Here is a 22913-nt window from a genome sequence, read left to right on the forward strand (position 1 = left end):
AATCATGTCTTGCCCCCATAAAGTGTTACACACACCAAGGCCCCACCCCCCTCCCTCCATCCCTCTTTCTGCTTCCCCCCCCATAACCTTAATTGTCATTAATTGTCCTCATATCAAAATTGAGTACATAGGATTCATGCTTCTCCATTCTTGTGATGCTTTACTAAGAATAATGTCTTCCACTTCCATCCAGGTTAATACGAAGGATGTAAAGTCTCCATTTTTTTTAATGGCTGAATAGTATTCCATGGTATACATATACCACAGCTTGTTGATCCATTCCTGGGTTGGTGGGCATTTAGGCTGTTTCCACATTTTGTAGAGTGCCATTTTCTGTGACAGCATCAAGTCACTGTTAGTCTACTGCGCTACTCATCACTTACTATAAGATCATACAAACTCCTGTAGTTCAACGTTGTGGACCCTTTTTTATATCATTCCTACCAGTATTTCCAATTTCATGTCCTGTATTCTTTCTCCATGTCCTTCCACCCTCTATATCATTTAAAATCCATAATGTTTCCTACACATCCATAATTTTCCTCTTTATACCAGTTTTGGCATCTCAATGTAATACTCATATTATACCTCTCGGTAACACTCCTATTACACCTCATATTTCATTTCCTTTGTAAAATCTTCCATGGAGCATCTAATCCAGACTGTCATCATCAATTCTGCAGTCAAAGTGGCCCACACATGCTCCAAGTACTTTATTAAATGGATAGTGTTATAACATATTTGGCATATTTATATCCTTCCCTAGATAGAGCATAACTCGCTGAGGATGCAGAGCATGTTTAATTCTAATTAAATGCTCAGTGTAGTAGGGGTATTGTGTAGCTATTCAATAAACTTTATGGAACATGTAAATGATCAGTAAACAAGGGATTTGGAGGTTAAATACTGATTCTCATTAATAAGCAACATACAAATAAATGAACATGTTTTAGTAGAAATGGATATTTACTACAAAAAATTGTATGATTAAAAAAATCTAGTGTCCTTTCAAGAAAACAGCGTGGATTAAATCTACCACTCTCCTCTAACTCATTTTCAGCAGATGATGGGAACTGGCATCCCATCATTTCAGCTTTTTTCAACAACGTTCATTCATCCACCCTTGCAAAAAAATTTTTCAAAAGTTAAGAATTTTTATCACTGAACAGGAGTCGTCTTTATAACTATTTATCTTTACTATACTGTCACAAAATCTGTGCACTCCATGACAGCCTAAGGTTAATGAACTGGAATTCCCTTTTCAGTATTTGAACATTCTTTCTTTCCCACCCTCAATGCATAATTTTCTTCCTGGTGTTACAGTACAAGTCTGTACAGTACTCCGCACTTAATCTCCATATCTTATCTTCCCAATTCATCTTGTTGGAAAGAATTCAACATCCTATAATTTTACCCTCCATTGAACTAGAATAATTTCTACATTTAGATTATTCAGAACCATTAAGAGAACTTGTTTTCCGCTAGCATTTGATTCTACTATAATCCATTGCCAAAGGCATTAAATAACAGCATCACAGGCCCTTGGATGGCAAAGACAAACTGGCAAGGAATAGCAATCATGTATAAATACCTTTGTGAACCACTATAATAATCATGTCATTTTTATTGAGCCATTGTATATATATTCTCTTTTATGTAAAATCGTAATCATTTGTTGAAATAACAGCCTTTGCTCTCCAATGCTAGTTGCAGCTACTCATGAAAGACAGCCTAGATGGGCTGCTTAGGCTTCCCAGTGGTTCTTTTCTCTTCAATATCTGATCATGCTGGGCCCAATAAAGAGCTTTATTTTTCTTATAACTTTATTAGAATATAAAGTAAATAACTTCCAAAGAAGACCATTATCAATTTTTTTTCCTTCCCTACATGCCATTTCTCTATTGAAAGGTAAAGTTTATTTCTTCTCTCCTTGAGTCTATGATGGCCTTGTGATGGCTGATAACCAACCGAAGCTGACTGAAGTATTTACTGTTCTGGAACTTTTGAATCAGGCCTTTAGAGAACAAGCAATATTTTCTTCCCTTTCTCTTTGAATGCTTTAAGGTGTCATGCTTTAAGGTCTAAATAACCACATGGGCAAGCCAGCAAGACCCTAGGATAACAGGCCAAGCACAGCTTCCAGCCAGCAGGCGGTAATGACTATGAGTGAGATGATTACAGACCTTCTAATCATGCCAGTGACACGACTAACCTCACTTGATAGGGAATTGACTGTGAACCACTCAGTTATGAGAAATAAGAGTATTTTTGTTTTAAGCCACTGAGATTTGGGCTGGTTTGTCATTTAGCAAAAAGTAAGTGAAATAAGACGATCTAAGTATGATAGACTATACTTAGAATTAAATAGGTATTTATTCTACAGAGCACTGTATGTAGTTGTAAAGAGAGTGGACCTAGGGCCAGGTTTCTAATTAAAATTTAGCTCCCCACTGACTGGCATCATCACCCTGAACTAGCTACTCAGAGTCTGTTGCAGCTCACTTTCTTCCATTAAATTATGGGAATCACAAGGTGGTGCACAATGGCTCACTTACTACTAATAATCTTACTAGTGGCTAATCTTACTACTTTGTGAAGCCAAGGTGGGTGGATTGCTTGAGCACAGGAGTTTGAGACCAGCCTGGGCAAATACAGGTCCCCCATCTCTAGAGCTCAAGAGTTTGTGAGGTTGTGTAAGCTATGATGAGGCCATGGCACTCTAAAAAGGGTGACAGAGTGAGACTCTGTCCCAAAAAAAAAAAAAAATTGGAAAGCACAATAAGAGCTCTATTTTGGAGTGGTTGCCATGATTAAATGAGGTCAATACATACTGTACTATGCTTAGAATAGTATGTTGCCCATACTAAGTGTTGGCAATAGCTATCATCAGTCTCTGGGTGAAGATATTTGTCATTAAACTGTCATCCAAGGTTTTTGTCATCTGTCCCTTTTATTTTGGGGCCTTATCTTCCACCACTCTTATATTGCATTAATCTTATATTCCAACCACTCAGAGAAAGAGGTGTATTTCTGCTTCTGTAACATGATACTTTCCTTTCTCTTCTCTCTTCCAGATTCTATTCATGCTTCAAACACTAGACAATTTTCTCTTCATTAATACTATAATATATCTATTTACCGAACAGTTAATGAGCATATCTCTTGTCTCTGGCTTTGAAGATATAGTAGTCAAAAATGGGCAGATTATAACCTAGTAGCTGTAGCTATTCTTTAAGCAAACTGGTCTATTCCTGAGCAATTCTTAGTGATTTTATCCCTTATTCTTTTTTTATATTGGTAAGTCATTCCTTCAGTTCAAAAGATATTTAGCAAATACTTATAACTAAAAAAGATTATGACATGCTTATAAGACGTAATTCCTTGCAAGGTGCTTACACATCGCTCATCTCAAATTATAATAAAAATCCCATTAGCTTCAATACTATTTGCTCCATTTTGTAGAGTCTGAAACTGAGACAAAGTGACCCAAATACGTTTCCTCCCCACCTCCACCCACACAAACACCTAACATACCAATAGTGTTGAATTCAAATGGGTTAATACCTATGTTACCAACCTAGTGCCCTTTTCAGTAGAAATCTAAGTTTCCTGAAGCCAATGATCTCTCTAACTTAGTTACTTATACTACATATTTGTGAGCCCACATGTTATTGATTTTAAGGGAGGACTACAAACAATTATAACAAAAATCTCTAATCTTTAAAGCGAGAGGTATTGGGGTCAGGTTAGGGAAAGTAGAAAGTAGTAGAAAGAATGAGCTGGGTTCATAGAACATTTACTATAAAAGAAGCATAATTTCATTACATTTATATTTGTGCAAAAAAAAAAAAAGGAGTAACTAAAAAGGAGACCCTGCTCATTTTCTTGTGCTTATATATATTACACATACATAGTACACATAGAATAGTTGTTTGCAAATTGTTAAGAACTCCCAGAGTAAACTTACAATTGTTATTAAAAATATGTTCTCCAGAACATTAGAATAAAGTTTTCCTTCTTTGAGAGAGTATCCTAAAATTATTATTATTTTTTTTATTAAATCATAACTGTATACATTGATATGATCATGGGGCGTCATACACTCGCTTCATAGACCATTTGACACATTTTTATCACAGTGATTAACATAGCCTTTCCGGCGTTATCTCAGTTACTGTGCCAAAACCTTTACATTCTACATTTACCAAGTTAACCAATTGTGGAAAGTGTTCAGCCTCTAGAGTCACAATGATAGTCAAGCTCATTGGCAAATGCCTATTTCACCTGCCTGAAAAGTATTTGTCTTTAGATGAATTATTAATCTCTTTAGTCCTTAACATTTCTCATCTGTACTATGGCGTGTAATAATTCCTCACCTATTGTGCATAATGCAAGGGTACATGTCAAATTTATTAAGAATAGAGTATAAATGTCTTAATACAACAAATAATTAAGGTGAAGGCTATGTTGAATAGTTCGATGTAAGCATTCCAAATTGTATATAAAATCAGCACATTGTACACCATAAATGCAGTAATATACACAGTTATGATTTAATAAAAAATAAAAATGAGGAAAAGAAAAAAGAAATTAATAAATAATAATAATTCCTGTCTTTAATGAGTTATTGTGATGTTTAAATGTGGAAATCCACTTAAAAGGCTTAGTAGAGTACCTATAATGAAAAGTGATCAATAAATATTACCTATTAGTAGTGATTATAATAATATGAATTGGGATGTACCTTGTAGATATTTCAGTTGTGACTACTAATTAAGGTGACATGCTCTTTACAGAGCACAGACTCCATTCATTCACCTGTCATCGCTAAATATGTAAATTCCCTCCCTATACAAGACCCAGACTTCCATAGTCTCTGTGTACAAATTAAGGTCCGTTAAAGGAAAGTTCTCGAAATAACATCAGGACTCCAGCACATACATCACTGAGACAGGCCATTCCTCCAAGGATAGCTCTGTATCATGTGTCACAACCCTCACCAGGTGACCCTGAGCTCTCTCAACCTTACCCCATTATATACATCAGGAACATTCACTTCCACCTCCGATGATTAATTATAAATACGATAACAGCTTAGTGCGTACTTCTTAAATGTCAGAATGACTGCTTAAATTCTTTTCATTGGATCTACAAAATCCCTGTGTGTAGTGCACACTATTATAATCACTTTACAAAATGGGTAACTGAAGCTTAGGAAAGTTAGGGGACTTGGCTTAGTGAAGTGGTGCAATAAACATTGGAAAGAAGCCAGTCTGCAGCCTATTGGATGCCAGACACTCTCCTCTGTCCCCTCTGATTTACAATATTCTCTTGAGATAGTTCTTTATTTTAAAGCCATGCATCCTTCAAGGTCTATCACTTTCAAAACTCCCTCCTTAGCTGCCCCAGAAAATAGTGATCAATCCTATTTCCAGATCCCCATTGAATTTATAACTTCTGATATGCAATTTAACGAAGATATTTTGACAATTATGTTCCCTTCTCTTTATTGCAGTTGTACTTTACATCTTCCAAGAATTTTATCACATGAATCTCCCTTTTGAAATTATTTCCAAAATTAGTTTATATAATTATTTGCATCATTGATGTAGATAGAAAGTAGAGTAGATCACCAGGGGAGGGAAACTGAGGCTGACTGTCACTAGGGAAAGGGTGTCTTTAATGGTGATAGAAATCATATAGAATCAGATAGCAGTGCTGGTTGCGCAATGCAGTAAACATAATGAAAACGTCTAAGTTGCCCACTTGAAGAAGGTGAATCTTATGTGATGTCAATTATACCTCAATAATTTTATTTAATTACTTATTACACCACCATGGACAAGTGTAACATGTTATCACTAAAAGGGTATTTCAATATACTCTCAACTTTAAGAATTAGAAATGAGTTTAAACAGTGTAATTTTACGTTCTTTAATAATAAAATTATAAAGGGAGCAGTATCAGTTTGACAAAGAACGAAACAGAAAAAGAGATAGCAGGAAAAACAGATACTATCTAGCAGTAGATAGACAATATGATCAGAGTGGATAATGTTATAAATGATTTTCCAGTCACATTTGGGCTAATTTTTATTTATTAAAAGCCCTCACTGTGACCACAAATTCATTTCTTTTTTTTTTTTTTTTTTTGTAGAGACAGAGTCTCACTGTACCGCCCTCAGTAGAGCACCGTGGCCTCACACGGCTCACAGCAACCTCCAACTCTTGGGCTTACGCGATTCTCCTGCCTCAGCCTCCCAAGCAGCTGGGACCACAGGCGCCCGCCACAACGCCCGGCTATTTTTTTGTTGTTGTTGTTGCAGTTTGGCGGGGCTGGGTTTGAACCCATCACTCTCAGCATATGGGCCGGCGCCCTACTCACTGAGCCACAGGCGCCGCCCACAAATTCATTTCTTAAAAAGAAAAAAAAGAAGTTATGATAACTTCACAGGGAGGAAATGAAACTAAGTGGCATTTATTTAAAAGAAAAATACATAAACTATGGAGAGAGAGAGAGACTGAGGAAGAAGGAAAAAGTCTGTAGGGAAATCAATCCAATACAAAGTAGTCTTAATGCAGCTTAAACATTATAACTGGTCTCCACAGTGCAAGGGAATCAATAGAGACCTAGTTCCTCATTCCAGGGCAGCTCCTGTTTCTGTCTGGCAGCCTCTGACCTATCATCATTTTTGACTTGGAAATTTCCAGAAGAAGCATTACCATGAAGTCTTGGGCGTCCGGGAGAGACACCAAGGCTTGCAAACTTTTATACAGTCGCAGCAAATTTTTAAAATCGAAGAAAAATGTTTTAAGTTAGAGTATTCTATTCATCCAGTGAGACTTGGGGAATTCTTGGCACAGGGAAATTTTATTCAGCTAATGAGGCAGGGATTTTCTGACAACCAAAGTATTTATTAAGCCAAGGGGGTGAGAGTTCTTCTCATACGGAAACCAGCATATTTATCTTTAGAGAAGAATATGAAGTAGTCAATGATGGTAAATAGATTGCTTGCAAATTTCCCTTTCTGAGAGAGTCATTTTCCTAAGGATTATTATTGTAGTATGAAGGCAGAGCATTTCTCCTAGCTCCTTGATGATTTCAAGACTCTCACCTAAGGAATCTTTATGAGATTCAAATTTTATTTCTTCTTTCTTTCCTTTTATAATTTGTTATATTTATCTCTTCCTCAGCTTTCAAACAAAGGGGTATTTGGATATCATCTCTAAAAGAGGGATCTACTGAATACAGAGATGGGCAAAGTGAAAAGAGTATGTTTTAGGCAAAACATCTAATGAATATTAGGAAGGTTCAGATAAAGTGGGTAAGTTTTTATCTAGGTCAAGGAAGGGGTGAAAGTAAAAAGAAAATGTTTTGCCAATGCTTACTAAGCTTTGCATTCAGAATCCATAGACAGTTTAGAGTAACAGATAAGCTAATTAAAGGAGGAAATAGGCCTCCTATTTAGAATCTGTAAACTAAATAGGGTCCTTACTCTGCACCCCAAACACAGCAGTTTCCTATAGGATAAGACAGGAAGTAAAAGGGCTCAAATCCCCTGGTTCTTGGTTCACCCCAGCAAGTCTGGGCAGTGTTTAGAGGGAAATCCAAACCCGCCCAGTTCATCAGTGAGCGTGCTGGTCTCCCACTCCCCTTTAATGTATGTGTGTGTGTGTGTGTGTGTGTGTGTCTATTATGTTTCCATGACGCTTGGTGTGTGAAAGCCTCACAATGAACTGTATATTTGAAAGCAATTATTTGGCTACTGAATCGTTTCAAGTTTTTGTTTTGTTTTTGTTTTATTTTGTTTTTTTTTTTTGTCACCCTCTGTAAAGTGCTGTGATGTTATAGCTCACAGCAACCTCAAATTCTTGGGCTCAAGACTTGCCTCAGACTAGCTGGGACTACAGATGCCTCCCACACCTGCCTAGTTTTAGAGATGGGGTCTTGCTTTGCTCAGGCTGTTCTGGAATTCCTGACCTCAAGTATTCCACCTACCTTGACCTCTCAGAGTGCTAGGATTACAAACACGAGCCACTGTGCCAGGCCCGGCTACTCAATCATTGTGAAACTGGTCCCCAACCTCTCAGAGCAAGCACAGCAGCCTGATTTGCCCCTGACAGGATACTTGGCCTATGGGAATAAATGCTGCTGTCTGTGATGGCTGAGCAGTGAGATTCAAGGGGCTTATGCTTCGGAGGACTCTGGCACAAGGCTGGTGTCTGAGCTCTGGGCCCACGGCCCTCCCAGTCCTGTCCATGTCCTTTATGAGATTGTCCTTCCATCGCCCTCAGGAAGCGTGAAGAATCCAATCAACCAACAATCCTGCTAGTTCCACTCCCAGGTTTCTGGAAGCTTGTGGTTTCTTTCCACACCTATCAGACTTATCAGGATCCTGAGGATTTTTTTAAGATGTGGACTTCTCCATTTACTGTCTCCAGTTCCTTTGAACACTAATATCCCCTGCTCCTCATCATTAATAAGTTAAATAAACCTAAACATCCTCAGCGTGTTTACTCAGGACCCAGCCTGCTCTTCCCACGTGATTCCTCAGTTTCTACAGGATGACGTTTAGTGCAGAAGTCAGGATGCTTCTGCCCTCCTCTCTTGTGCTTTTCCTGCCAACCCCTCAGTGCTTCATCCACACAGAACCTTTGCAATTTGAAAAATCCATTATTTTTTCCTCCCCTGAATATATAATTATAGCCATCTCTTCTTGCTGAACTAAGTCTGAGCCATCAGTCTGAACTGTTACACGTTTACATCCATTCTATGCACTGCCATCATCTAAAAATGCTTCTTATGACACATAAAATGTCCAAATTTTTAAACCACCTTTTACGTGACGTGACTCTTCCTGGCTTTCTAGTCCCTTCTCACATAAGCTTCTCTCCCAGCTTCCTGCAGCCAAGTTCAGCTGAGGGGCCAGGTCACGTTCTTTCCTGTATCAAGTCCGTCAGACCAATTTTACCCAAGGCTGGAATAGTCTTCCCTCCTCTGGCCCTTTAGTCAATATATGCTTATTTTTTGAATCTTTGTTTAATTAATATTTAATTACAGAAGTGTTTCCTGATAATGACAGTTCCATCTTAACCTTGCTCCTCTGTTACACCATTCGTGGCTTCTTTTAATTGTCGTTTATATCAGTGGCCAAAGCATATGTCCTATAAAGGGGCAGAGAATAACTATGGCAGGCTCTGGAGGCCATAGGTTGTGGTCACAGGTACTCAGATCTGCCAGAGTAGCAAAAATGTTGCCACAGAGAACAGGCAAACGGGTGAACATATTTGCATATGAGCAGGTACGGTCCACTTCTGCACTGTTCACATTTTAGGCTGAATACTTCTTTGTTGTGGGAGACGATCCTTTGAGTCATAGGGTATCTGGCAGCGTGCCTAGTGTACCCGCCAGATGCCGTTCCCACCCTGAAATTGTCAAAACAAAAAATGTATCCAAGCATTGCCAATGTCTCCTGGGAGGCAAAACCACTTCCAGTTAAGGAACATAACAGAACTTTATTTACAAAAACTGACTAGGTTGAGCCTATATAAGTGTAAGTCAGTTGATTCCCTGGTTTGTAAAGTAAACTCCAATTTCTATTTACATGTTGATGTTTTGGCCATATCTGTTTACATAAGTAGGTTAGTATAGGGTCTTATTCTGTATCTGTTGGACTTACCACTTTGTAGGCCTTGCTTAGAACAATGTGTTCAATAAGTATTTGATGAATGGGTGAGTGAATGATATTGCTAAAACCTTTTCAAGGGAGTCACAAGTTCAACAGACAGAATTTGAAAAATAAAAAGCAGCTGATGGGGCATTAAGGGAAATAAGACAGTCAGAATAGACCATGGTACATTGAAGGAGGTTCATGGTAAAAAGAAAAAAAGCAAAAAAGCATTAACAGAAGGAAGATAAGATCCAAGAAGTTAAAGGGTTATTTTAACATAAGAGAGTTGGGAAAGTGGAGGGAAAATAAAAATAAGAAAAACAAACAAATAAATATATGAACAAATAAATAGCAAAAGGGAGTGGTGTGCAAATATACTATAATGAAAAACAGAATTTATTCCCAAGTTAAAGCTTCTCTGAGACCAAGAAAAGTCGGTACATGTTTAAAGTGATTTCAGGCTATGCTTTCTTTTCAAAATCTTTAGAGTCTATTGACTATGAAAAAGCAAAATTGCCTTCGGGCTAAAGAGGCCTATTAACACCCCCATCAAGGACAGTCTTCAGCTCAGGAGGCAGGCTGGAGAGGGAGAGGAAGTCTGTATCTGGAGAGAATGCATTTATCTTGCTTAGCACCCTTAGGCCAAGAACTTTCTGCTGCAGCCCTTCTCCCGGATGGACTCAGGTCACCTTACAGGCCTGGGACCGTGGGAGGCAATAACGTGAATAGATTCGGCCCCAGCCTGGGACCGTGTGAGCCAGAGACTTGCACGTTCTGTTCCTTTATTTTCTCCACCTATATAAATAAATTATATTTGACTCTGTCTCTTCAATCACTATTATATCTAAAAGAAAAGAAGGTATTTCTGAGAAGTTAAACTGCATAGCTACTTGCACATAGGTATTTTTCTCTGAATATTTTTATAGAAGTGACATATGACTACGGAAATTGATTAGCCTAGTATGAAGCACACAGTAGGATATCATTATTTTTTGGAATACTCTTTTGATCCTGCTCCATACCTTCCTGATATATTCTGTTAAGTTTCATTGTTTTTCTGTGTATGTTGATCTTTCGTTGTTTTCTCCTGAGAATATCTTAGATGTAATATGTGGGAAAAAATTGGTGTGATGAGAATTTGGAAACAGAGACAAAGATTCAAATAACGACTCTAATTATTGCTAAGATTTTATGTCCTCTAAGCCTCAGTTATTCATTTTAAGAGATGAGGCTAATTATTTTCTACATTTTGTTTGACAAATATATCAGTTCATCCTTCCAGTCAGGCTGATAGCAGGACTGCACCCGAGAGACTCTGACAATTGTCTAAGGCCATGTGACCTCTTCTGATCAATTAATTTTGAACATAGGTAATATGTCTCACTTTCAGGCAGAGCATTTGATTGTTGCATAGGACCAATAAATTCTCTCTCCCTCTTTCTCATTGTCCCTCTGTCTCTTTTTATAATATGATAGAATCATTCCTTTTTTTCTTTTCCATTTTTCTAGACCTTAGTGTATAGGCAAAAAATATGACTATATCACCTCACTGCTCACTCTTGAACATACTCTATTAGAAACAAAAAAATAAACTTTTCTTGCTATAAGCCATTTTGCTTTTCAAGCTGCTACTGCAAAATAACATAGCCTGTCTGTTAGAGAAATTGACACAGTAAGTGGGATATAAAAGTAGTATACCTCATCTCAAACTTATGGTGTTGTGTGTAGAGTGAGGTGGTAGGCCACTTATACAGGAGGTTGGAAGGATGACCATTAATGATACTATAAACATTTTATAATACATTAATACCAAATCATCTGAGAGACTATAATAAGCCTTTTTTTTTTTTCTTGAGACAGTCTCACTTTGTCACCCTCAGTAGAGTGTCGTGGCATCACAACTCATAGCGACCTCAAACTCTTGGGCATAAATGATTCTCTTGCTTCAGCCTCCCAAGTAGCTAGGACTATAGGTGCCTGCCACAACGCCTGGCTGTTTTTAGACATGGAGTCTTGCTCTTGCTCAGGCTGATCTTGAACCTGGCTGTTTTTAGACATGGAGTCTTGCTCTTGCTCAGGCAATCCATCCGACTCAGCCACCCAGAGTGCTCAGATTACAGGCATGAGCTACTGCCCCCGGCCTTAATAAGCTTCTTGTTTTACAGAAAAAAAAAAAAAACAGAAAAAAATGTTAATAGCATGTTTTTTTATTATCTCCATTCCACAAAGTCATCTAATAAAAAGCTGCTCTTTGAAAAAAAATATGCCCATTCACAGATATGATTAAAGGGAGAACAAACAGAGCCGGGAAATTTAGTTGTTATTGAATAGAAAGAGGCAATTTCTTTTTTTCCTTTTCAACTGGAAGCCATAAAGGAAAAATTTGAGAAATGCTTTGAGTCACAAAGACTGATTAAAATTAAACCTCCTGGCAAGAAGTGGAGTCAGATGATACACAGTAAATACTCTCAAGTGGAAAAAAATGGCTCAGAGAAAAGACACAGAGGATATGACTTTTCATGTAAGACTGATAGACTCACAGCACCTTGCAGGGAAATTCCAGAAAGAGCAACATGGATGAGACAGAGCAGCCAAATACAGAAATAAATAAGAGAGAACTTGCAATGTGGAGATGAGTACGTGTAAGTGGTTGGAACTAGGTTAACAATAAGCCTACTGTGTTTTCTTTTTCAGGATATAATCACCCAAAGGACCATCGGCTTGCACCAAAAGACATAGCAACAGTGTGAAATTTAAGGTAACCCTTCATATCAGTTTTCTATGGCTGAACTAAGAAAGTACAACAAAATCAGGGACTTTAAGAAAAATAATTATTGTCTTCCATGTCTGAAAAAGTAGAAGCCCAAGATCAAGGTGCTGAAAGGTTGGTTTCTTCTGAGGTCCGTGAGAGAATGTTGTTTTTCTGGGCCCCTCTCTTTGGCTTAATACACGAAGGTTACCATGTTCTCCCACGTTTCTTCCCATGGTACTCTCACTATGTGTGCTGTCTCTAAACTTCTCTGCTTTGTGTGGATACCAGCCATATTGGATTAGGGGTTCATTCTACCTCTGAATGACCTTATCTACCTAATTATTAAGGCATCATCAACAATGTCTTTTCTAATAAAGCCACATATGAAAGTACTGGAAATTATGACGTCAGTGTTTGAATTTTTGAAGGGACATGATTTGACCCGTAATGTCATTGGCCTTCCAACACTTCATAGAAAGGATGATTAGAGAGTTTGCTCAGCCCTTTTGAAAGTATATTTTCCCATCTTTGACTCAGTTATGCAGAGAAAATATGTACAATAGATAAAGAAGGTCTTCTCAGGGGCTGGAGGGGTCAGCAGGATTCTGGAATCGCTGAGACTGCTGAACTGTGAATGGCATTACTCTTCTTCCAGGCATTTATTACCTTCTCTTCCAGAACCACTAATGTTCTAGAGACTTCAACCTCCCTCCTCACACAGTGCTAGTACATCCCACCATTAGGAGAATGGGGCTGCAGTGGGACCCTCTGGCTCAAGACGGGTGTCTAAGTCCCTTTGCAGTAGTGTAAAGAAATATCTGAGGCTGGGCAATTGATAAAGACACGGAGTTTGTTTGGTCTACAGTTCTACAGGCTGTCCAAGAAGCCTGGTAAGAGCATGGGTTTCTGGTGAGGGCTTTGGGCCACTTCTAATCACAGCAGAAGGCGAAGCTGGGCTGGCCTGTGCAAAGATCACACTGCAAGAGAGGTGGCCAGGGGGAGGGGACGCTAGGCTCTCTTTCACAACCAGCTGTCTTAGAAACTGGCAGAGTGAAAGCTTACTTATCACCTTAAGGATGGCACAAAGCCACTCGCAAGGGATCAGTCTCCTTGACCCAAAAACCTCCCATTAGGCCTGTGTGACTTCCAACATGGACATCAAATTCAACATGAGGTTTTGAGGGGTTGATTATCCAAACCGCAGAAGCGGGAAAATTAGTGATCCTCCCTGGAAAGTTACGAAGTATTAAAGAGAAGCAGATATTCGTTTTCCTCTTGGTGGCTGGGGTTGAACGTATTGCTGTTAAAGCGATGGCCTTGTGTTGTGACCTGAATCGAGAAACACAAACATTGTCAGGATGGAAGGGAAAATTAAACCAGAGACAAGGGAAGATGGGAGATCCACTCCCAGGTTTTGGGCAGCTCTTCATCTCTTTTAAAGTCCAATTAGGGCATTTATTCCTATCCTTAGCTTTTTCATGAGATGCTACAGTGTACCTCTAAAGTATCTGTTATTGTTTTATTTCTGGACACTGTTCTGTAGCAGCCAGAATTAATTTTGGTTGCATGCAAATAAAAGGGGAAGAAACCGTCTACACAAAAACTTCTACCTACAGGGGAGCGTTGGAGGACAGGTGCTAAATGGCGAACTCCTTGAGTTGAGGGGAATCATAAAGTTGTGAAGGTTTCTCTATTAGTCAACTATGTTATAAAATACCTTTTATTTTCAAAGGGAAAAAATACCTAAAGAGTTTTGTTATCAGCTATAACTGTTATAATACTTATCGTCTTCCTTTCATTTTTGAAACACTGGAGCTATCTGAAGATGAGCCACTACAGCTTCATGCAGTGAGGAGGAAGACGGGAAGGCACTAGGCAGTATGTTTGAAAAGAGAAACGAGTCTCGACTTAAGTGCCAGCAGAAGAGGTTTTGGAAATATGTGCAGCGAGGGTTAGACTAACAGAGCAGATTCAGAATTGGGTACAGTGTATGGAAATACTTAGTGAACCGAAAACCTTCATCCCTTGCGTATGACGTCTTTGAATCCAAAAATACAAAATTGCATAGCAGGTGTTATAATGGCAAATGAAGCAGTCAGGGAGACTTGCTGTGGCCCCTGACCAAATAAAAAAAGCACAAATGTCATTACACAGATGCTGAAATGACAAAGAAATAAAGCAGGTATTCAGATACTGCTCATCAAAAATAGCAACAAAATGTGCAGCATCCAAACCATCTTATATTTCTCCTTTGGGTCTCAATATGTATAGTGACCAGAAATACAGAAGCCAGAACAAAAACATAGAGTTTATATCACTCCAGAAAAAAAGGGATATATTTTGGATTTTTTAAAAAAATTGAAGGTTGCATACTTTTATACTATTTGCCAAGACATTAGCCACAACCTTTATGCTAGCTAGGAAAAGATACTTGATAGCATGGCCTGATCTGAGAAATAGCCTTAACGTCCTTAGGCACATCCTCTGAGTTTCATATTCAACTGTCATGATTTTTCTTCCTTGCAGACTTCTGTAGTTGACTTTCACGAGTCCCACAGTCCCTCTAGTGGCTGAGCTATGTGCCTTTTTAAAAAGCTTGGCTCTGGGCTATCCTGGAGAGGGAATGTTCTCAATACCTTTCATGTTACAGGCTATATGCATATATATGAATATGAACACTTAAAATAATTATACTTTGAAATGGTATTTAAGAGTGTTTTCCTCTTGAAAACTACTGAGCTATTTCACATACCTTCAGGGTTTAAAATTACAAGTTTCAAGTATAAATAGACTGATATAAAAATGTAGATAAAGACCCATCTTCTCTGCTTGTTAAAAACAGTTTTTTCCCCTGAAATATAAAAAGCAATTTTACATTATTTCTGAATAAAACTGTATTTGTTGCCATCATCTTATGAAATCGATAGGTGTGAGTGAAATAGAATTTAGGAGTTTTAATGAAATTTAAATATATATATGTAATATATAAACTATAAGTCTGAATTATTGAAAACCCACCAATAGATTCCAATAGATTCTGCTGAAAACATAAACAAGTCTAAATCACAGTTGCTTAAACAACAAAGTTTTATATCTTCTAAATGCTGCATGTCTATTACGGGTCAACTTCCAGGTCCCTGAAGAATCCAGTGTCTCTAAACAGTTGCTTAAAAGACATACACTATCTTAAATTTTGCCAGGCATAGAACCATATGGAAAGGGAAGCTCTTACAGAAGCTATTAGATGGCAATTGCACCTGTCACTGCTCGTTTATATGGCCCTACTCTGCCACAATTAGAGCTGGGAAGTTCTTCCTTCTATGTGCTCACAAGGTGAGAAAAGCCATTAGCCAAATAGCAGAATAAATTATTTACTCAAAGGACAATAAAATTTAGAATCAGAGGTCTTATATTTCAATTTCATTATGACCACTTGGTGGCTAATTTACATTAATAAAATCAACTATATTTGGTACGACTTCCTCTTCTATAAAATGCCAATGCAGTGACTTTAAAACATTTGTAAAATATAACTGAAAGATAGAAATATAAACTTTCTTTTTCAACATAAGATCCAAGTTCAAGACACATTTATAAGCAATGATACCAGCCATTTAGTCCACTCTTAAGGAACTGAAGGTCTTGAGAAGCTAACCTTGACAAGCAGTCTTTTTTACATTATTCACTGAACAAACGGGTGTCATTTACAATTATTTTTTAAGATTAGGGAACAGAAAGAAGGCTGAAGGAGCCAAATCAGGACTTTAAGGTGAAAACCTAATGATTTCCTATTGAAAATTTCACAAAATTTTATTTTATTTGATGAGAGGAATGAACAGAACCATTGTGTGATGGAGAAGGGCTCATTGCTGAAGCTTTCCCGGGTGTTTTTCTCTTAAAGTTTCTCTTACTTTCCCAAAACAGTCTCAGAAGAGCCAGTTATAATCATTCTTTGTCCCTCTAGAAAGCCAACAAGCAAAAGTCCTCGAACACCCCCAAAACTGTGGAAGGCAGCTATGCTCATCACTGTCCCACAAAACAAAACAAAACTGACTATGATCTTTGCTCTTAACCAGTTCATTTTTGCTTTGACTGGACCACTTCCACCTCTCAGTAGCCATTGGTTTGGTTGTACTTTGTCTTAGGGATCTTACTGGTAAAGCCAAGTTTCATCTCCTGTTACAATTTCTCAAAGGAGTCCTTCAGTATCAACCCCACTTTTTCAAAATTTTTATTGAAACTTCTGCTTTGTTCTTCAGCTGATCTTGACATACAAGTTTTGGTACTCACCAAGTTTGCTCAACTTTAATTTTTCAGACAGGATTTTGTAAGCTGAACTAATTGCAATGTCTATGGTGTTGGCTGTTTTTGGTGTTGATTATAATTTCTCTTTGGTTCAGGCAAAACAACATTAATTTTTTCCTTTGAAATTGATGTGGATTGTCTGGCACTGCAGGATTCTTCTTTAACATCATCTCTTTATTTCTGGAAATGAGATATCTGTTTCTAACCTGCTGATTCAAGAAGCATCATCGCTGCTAACTTTTCAGAAAGCATTGATAATTTCACTATTCTTCCACCCAAGCTTCAGCATAAATGTGTTTTTTGTTCTTTTGTTCAATTTTGGCCGTCATGTTGCCCTGATAGGGGCTCTTTTCATATTGATGCCTCCTCTTCTTGGTGTCTTAAACTAGATCCTGTTCAGACAAACTCTAACAAGTTAGTACAGGTTTGTTCTTTTGCTAAAACAAAAAGTGCAATGCCTGCACAGCTTTCTTCATAATATACACTTTCTACGATATTTCAAAAATCCCCTAATATAGCAGTATTCTGAGGATCAAATATGGTAATAAGTAAAGCATTATATATAAGATATAAGAATCACACTTATAGAAAAATATCAAGAAAGGGGAAATCCATTCAAAATAAACAGAAAACAAATACTATTATTTGGTTACTGTAACGGATGTTAGTTCAAAATTTATGCATTTAGAGAGGAGAAAGTAGAACAAATTGATTCATTGAAGCACATAGCAGCCCCGTCATATAGAAAGCACTCAACCTAGACCTCCCATTCGATCCTGCAATCCCATTACTGGGCATCTACCCAGAAGGAAAAAAATCCTTTTATCATAAGGACACTTGTACTAGACTGTTTATTGCAGCTCAATTTACAATCGCCAAAATGTGGAAACAGCCTAAATGCCCACCAACCCAGGAATGGATTAACAAGCTGTGGTATATGTATACCATGGAATACTATTCAGCCATTAAAAAAAATGGAGACTTTACATCCTTCGTATTAACCTGGATGGAAGTGGAAGACATTATTCTTAGTAAAGCATCACAAGAATGGAGAAGCATGAATCCTATGTACTCAATCTTGATATGAGGACAATTAATGAGAATTAAGGTTATGGGGGGGTGCAGAAAGAGGGATGGAGGGAGGGGGGTGGGGCCTTAGTGTGTGTCACACTTTATGGGGGCAAGACATGATTGCAAGAGGGACTTTGCCTAGCAATTGCAATCAGTGTAACTAGCTTGTTGTACCCTCAATGAATCCCCAACAATAAAAAAAAGAAAGAAAAAAAAAAAAAAAAAAAAAGAATGCTTTCTGCTTCTATTGGATTGAATTTGAATATGAACTGACATGTGTCAATAATTGAGTTATACTTCTCGATCTTCATCAATAGTTTATAACAATAGTGTTGAACTTGTACTCATTGAAATGCAAGGGTTTTTTTGCATATTTAAATTTTTTTACTGATTGCTGGTGAGCTTTTGAGTTTTGTATATTTGTGAATTTTTTTTTTTTTTTTTTGCAGTTTTTAGCCAGGGCTGGGTTTGAACCCGCCACCTTCTGCATATGGGGCCAGCGCCCTACTCCTTTGAACCACAGGTGCCACCCAATTTGTGAATATTTTTGAATTCACTAATAAGAATACTTTTTGCTTACAATAATTTATAGGAGATTTTTGAGGACTTCCTGGGAATTAATTTTGTCTGCAAATGAGAGTTTTCATTTTAACTTTGCAATATTTATACTGCTTCATTTTGTATTGGGTCTTTCCTGAATTCACCGGCTATAACTTATATTCAGGAAAGTTAAGAATGTATCTTCTGTATATCATATCAGAGACCTGAAATGAACTGAAGATTTGTCACTATCATGCAAATAAACAGGTCCAAAGGTAGACAGCTTAGCGATTGGTGTGGTAGCAGCATTATATCATAAAGCCCAAATGGAACTCACTGCATTCTGTACTTTCAACACGAAGGTGAGAATTTGAGAAAAACAAACTTGCTGATGGACATCACTTATATTCACAATCAATAATTTCTAGAAGGTCCTTGATGCTGCCTCGAAATTACCGTGGCATGCTCAGGATCTGGTAAGGGCCCTCTTCCAGGTTGCACACTTCTGCCTTCTTATTATACCCACACATGGCATAGGGATGGCTAGAGAGCCCTTTTATAAGGACATGAATCCCATTTGTGTGGGCTTATTCTCATGTCCTATTTATCTCCAAATCCCCAATCCTTAACACCATCACTCTGGAAGTTAAGATTTCAACATGCGAGTTGACAGGAGCTGAACAAAAGCATTAAGTTCATAACACTTGGGATCGTAGGTGACTACAGTTCTCTTCCCCCACATGATATCTGATCTCTTGGCAAATCTTTAGCATGACCCTTTATAATATATTCAGAATTTGACCAGTTCTCATTAGTCATATTGTGCCAGCCTAATCCAAACCTTTATCGAACTTCATTTGGATTATTTCCATATTATATCCCTAATTAGTTTCCCAATTTATGCCATTTCTCTTATTCTCACAATAGCAGCCAGAAAAAAATTACATTAATACTGGAGTCAAATCAAGTTACTTTTATGTTGAAATCCCTCCAACAGCTTTCATCTCATTCAAATTAAAAGTCAATATCTTTCCATGATCTACAATACCTTATAAAATCTTACTTTTATAAATTCCTTTCCTTTATTTCTTTCACCTTCCTCCCAGTTTTTTCTGTTCAGATACACAGGCATCCTTAAAGATCCTCAAACATGTCCAGCCCTGCTTTGGCGTTTCCCAGCAGCTCCTATAAAAAAATCCACTCCCATTCCCTCCAAAACCTGTATTTTCTTGTTATTGCATTATAGTTTCTACTGGGCTCTAATACAACATGTAATTTCTTACTCATTTCTTTGTTTCAATCATCAATATAATGTAATTCTATCAGTTAAGGATTTTTGTTGGGTTTCTTCACTAAAGAAGTCCCCAAACCTGAAATAAAATAGTATCTAACAATAATAGACTACATTAGGCTGTTACCTAATAAATGTTCTAAAATAATTCATCAAATGAATGGATGGTTAAATCTCATTCTTTTATCTTACTATTCTCACATTTCATGTTTTCAGTGTAGATTCAGTTACTTTTTTTTTTTTTTTGCAGTTTTTGGCCGGGGCTGGGTTTGAACCCACCACCTCCGGCATACAGAACCAGCACCTTACTCCTTCCATCCATAGATGCTGCCCTTGGTTACTATTTTTGGAGGAAGAAGGAAGGGAGAGAGAGAGAGAAAGAGGGAGGGAAACAGGAAAGGAAGGAGGGAGGGGAAAGAGGGAGGAAGGGAGAGAATACTTACAGCTAATTAAACCCCTTTAAAGAATTTTCCCAAATCTTCACTTAATAGATAGATCATACTAATTTCTGATTAATCACCATGTATTTAGGATTTTGTATCTATCTACAAAAGACTTTGCAGATATAAATTTGTTATATAAATTTTCTTTTGTGGGGACTTATTTAATTTAATATACAACTTAAAAGTTACATATTCTTTAAGTAGTCTTTCCACCAAAGCAATGATAAAAATTAATCCTTCACAGATAAGCTGAAATCAACCAATAATGATTATTCTTTAAGTCAGAAGTAGATGATTTTTTTTTTTTTTTTTAAGACTACGTCTCACTCTGTCACCTTGGGTAGAGTGCTATGGCATCACAGCTCAGAGCAACCTTAAACTCTTGGGCGCAAAAGGTCCTCTTGCCTCAGCTTCCCACATAGCTGGGACTATAGGCACCTGCCACAATGCCTAGCTTCTCCTTTTTCTTTTCTTTTTTTTTTTTTTTCAGTAGAGACAGCATCTCAGTCTTGCTTAGGCTGGTCTTGAACTCCTAAGCTCAAGCAATCTACCTGCCTTGGCCTTCCAAGAAGGCTAGGATTGTAGGCCTGAGCCCCTGCACCTGGCCTTAAGAAGTAAATGATTTACTTTGAACAAGATTTTTCTTTTTTCGATCAAGAGAAAGGGACATTTAACAAAAAGGTATATTGAGTTTTATTGATATAAAACATTATATTTGTGATCAATTGATGTCAATGATTCCTTATGTTTCTAACTCATTCTAACTCCCTAAATATTATTTTAAATGAGTATTGCTACTGTCCACATAGCTTGTGAAACACTGAGCCAGAGTAGCGTGATCTACTCACAAATCATGGTCCAAAGGCGGTGAAGCCATGGGCAGCGTCTCCCCAGTAGCCCACAAAGACTGTCACGTATGCCATGAGTCAAAACAAATTGGAAGACATGGCTCTAACTACTTTTTTCTTTGAGATTTGCAACCACAAATAATCTCAGTAGGTAATTCCACTTAAATAATTTAACAACTAAAGGGGGAGAGAATTAAAAAATATATATAGTAATTCAAACCAAAATTTAAATATTAATTAAAACTCTATGAAGCTTAACACATAAAAGTTGAAAAAATTATAAAGGAAAGTACATTTACCTTAATTCCCATACACAGACATCATGGACAGAAGACAGTTATAATTTATTCAGAATCATCATGTGGCCCTAGATGGAAGTATCACTGTGTCCACCAGAGACACTGTTATTTTTAAACTAAGCATACTCAGAAGTGAAAAGAAATTTGTCTTTGGGAGGCAACATTGCTGACAACTGTGATGGTAATTCCAGGTCTCCTTAATTATCAGTATTCATAAACACACTTCTGGGCTGGTGCATATTTGCTCAATTATTTGCATACTTGGACTTTTATCACGACTGGTTGCACGACCCACCTGTCTGGCAGGTTACTGTCAAATCTTGTCATCCTATCTAATGTTCTCTCAAAAGTGTGGTCTCACCAGCACATACCCAACTAGGCATCTCAAGTGTATTAACTTAGGGTCAAGAGGCTCTGAGATCTGAATACACAAAATATTTGAGCAAATTGCATTTCTTGTACTATTTTTCATTTGATCCCTATCAGAACTAAGGAAGTTAGGAAAAACCAATTTCCCATTCTAGTTCTATAGATGTGAATGATGAGACAAAGTCTTATTCCTTCTCCCCTCCATTCACTTCACTAAGGTCAAGAAATGGTGGATGTCAGGGTCTATACTTCCAGCTCATTTCCACCACTTACTGATCCTGGATTCTTGAGCTAATGGCTTAAAATCTTCCAGCCTGTGCATCCTTATCTACCAAGCACAATGAAGGGGGAAAAAAACACACAAAAACAAATTTGCGTCATTGGGCTGCTATGGGTATTACATAAAGTAATTCTCAACAAGCCCTTATATAATAGGTTTAGGGTGGGATAAAAGTGATAACTATCCTAACCAAAATAAGGGTCATTGCCAATGCTCCTATAAGAACAGGCAGATTAGCAAGAAAAAAAGATAACATATTTATGACTTGAACCCTTCGGAATGAAAAACCAAGGATACAAGCGAAGCTACCTGGATCCAAGTGCAAGCTTCAATCCAATGAAGCAGGGCCAGCCACGTAGAAATATGACTGGACCAATAGGGTGTGAGCTCACAGAAACAGACTGATTGGGGCTGCTCCCTCTCCGGGGCCTCTTCCTTCAGATTTCTCTTGGCCTGTCTGTGCCATGTTCCTCCTTCCTGGGCATGGGGTAGGACCTTCTCTGAAATGTGCGATCTTATTATTTACTGTCGAACAATTCAGGTCAGAAAGTTTCCTTATAGACCATTCTTACACAAATATATGGGAGAAAGTTAGAATAATAATTTTAGGTTTTTCGGCTCAGCACCTGTGGTTCAAGTGGCTAAGGCACCAGCCACATACACCTGAGCTGGCGGGTTTGAATCCAGCCTGGGTCCGCCAAACAACAATGACGGCTGCAACCAAAAAATAGCCGGGCTTTGTAGCAGGCATCTGTAATCCCAGCTACTTGGGAGGTGGAGGCAGGAGAATCGCCTGAGCCCAGGAGTTGGAGGTTGCTGTGAGCTGTGATGCCACAGCACTCTACCCAGGGCACAGCTTGAGGCTCTGTCTCAGAAAAAAAAAAAATGTTTTATAGCTGCCTTTGGGGAAATGGGTTTCTGGATCCTATGACTGACCTTCAAGAACTGGGAGTCTAGTTTCTATGACATGCCTGGAGAGCAGGAGCGAGTAGGAGAGAAAACTTGCTTCTGAGAGTGCTCCTGAGGCTTTGATTTTGGGGTATCA

The sequence above is a fragment of the Nycticebus coucang genome, chromosome 23 (assembly GCF_027406575.1).
Source record: "Nycticebus coucang isolate mNycCou1 chromosome 23, mNycCou1.pri, whole genome shotgun sequence".
Classification (NCBI taxonomy): domain Eukaryota; kingdom Metazoa; phylum Chordata; class Mammalia; order Primates; family Lorisidae; genus Nycticebus; species Nycticebus coucang.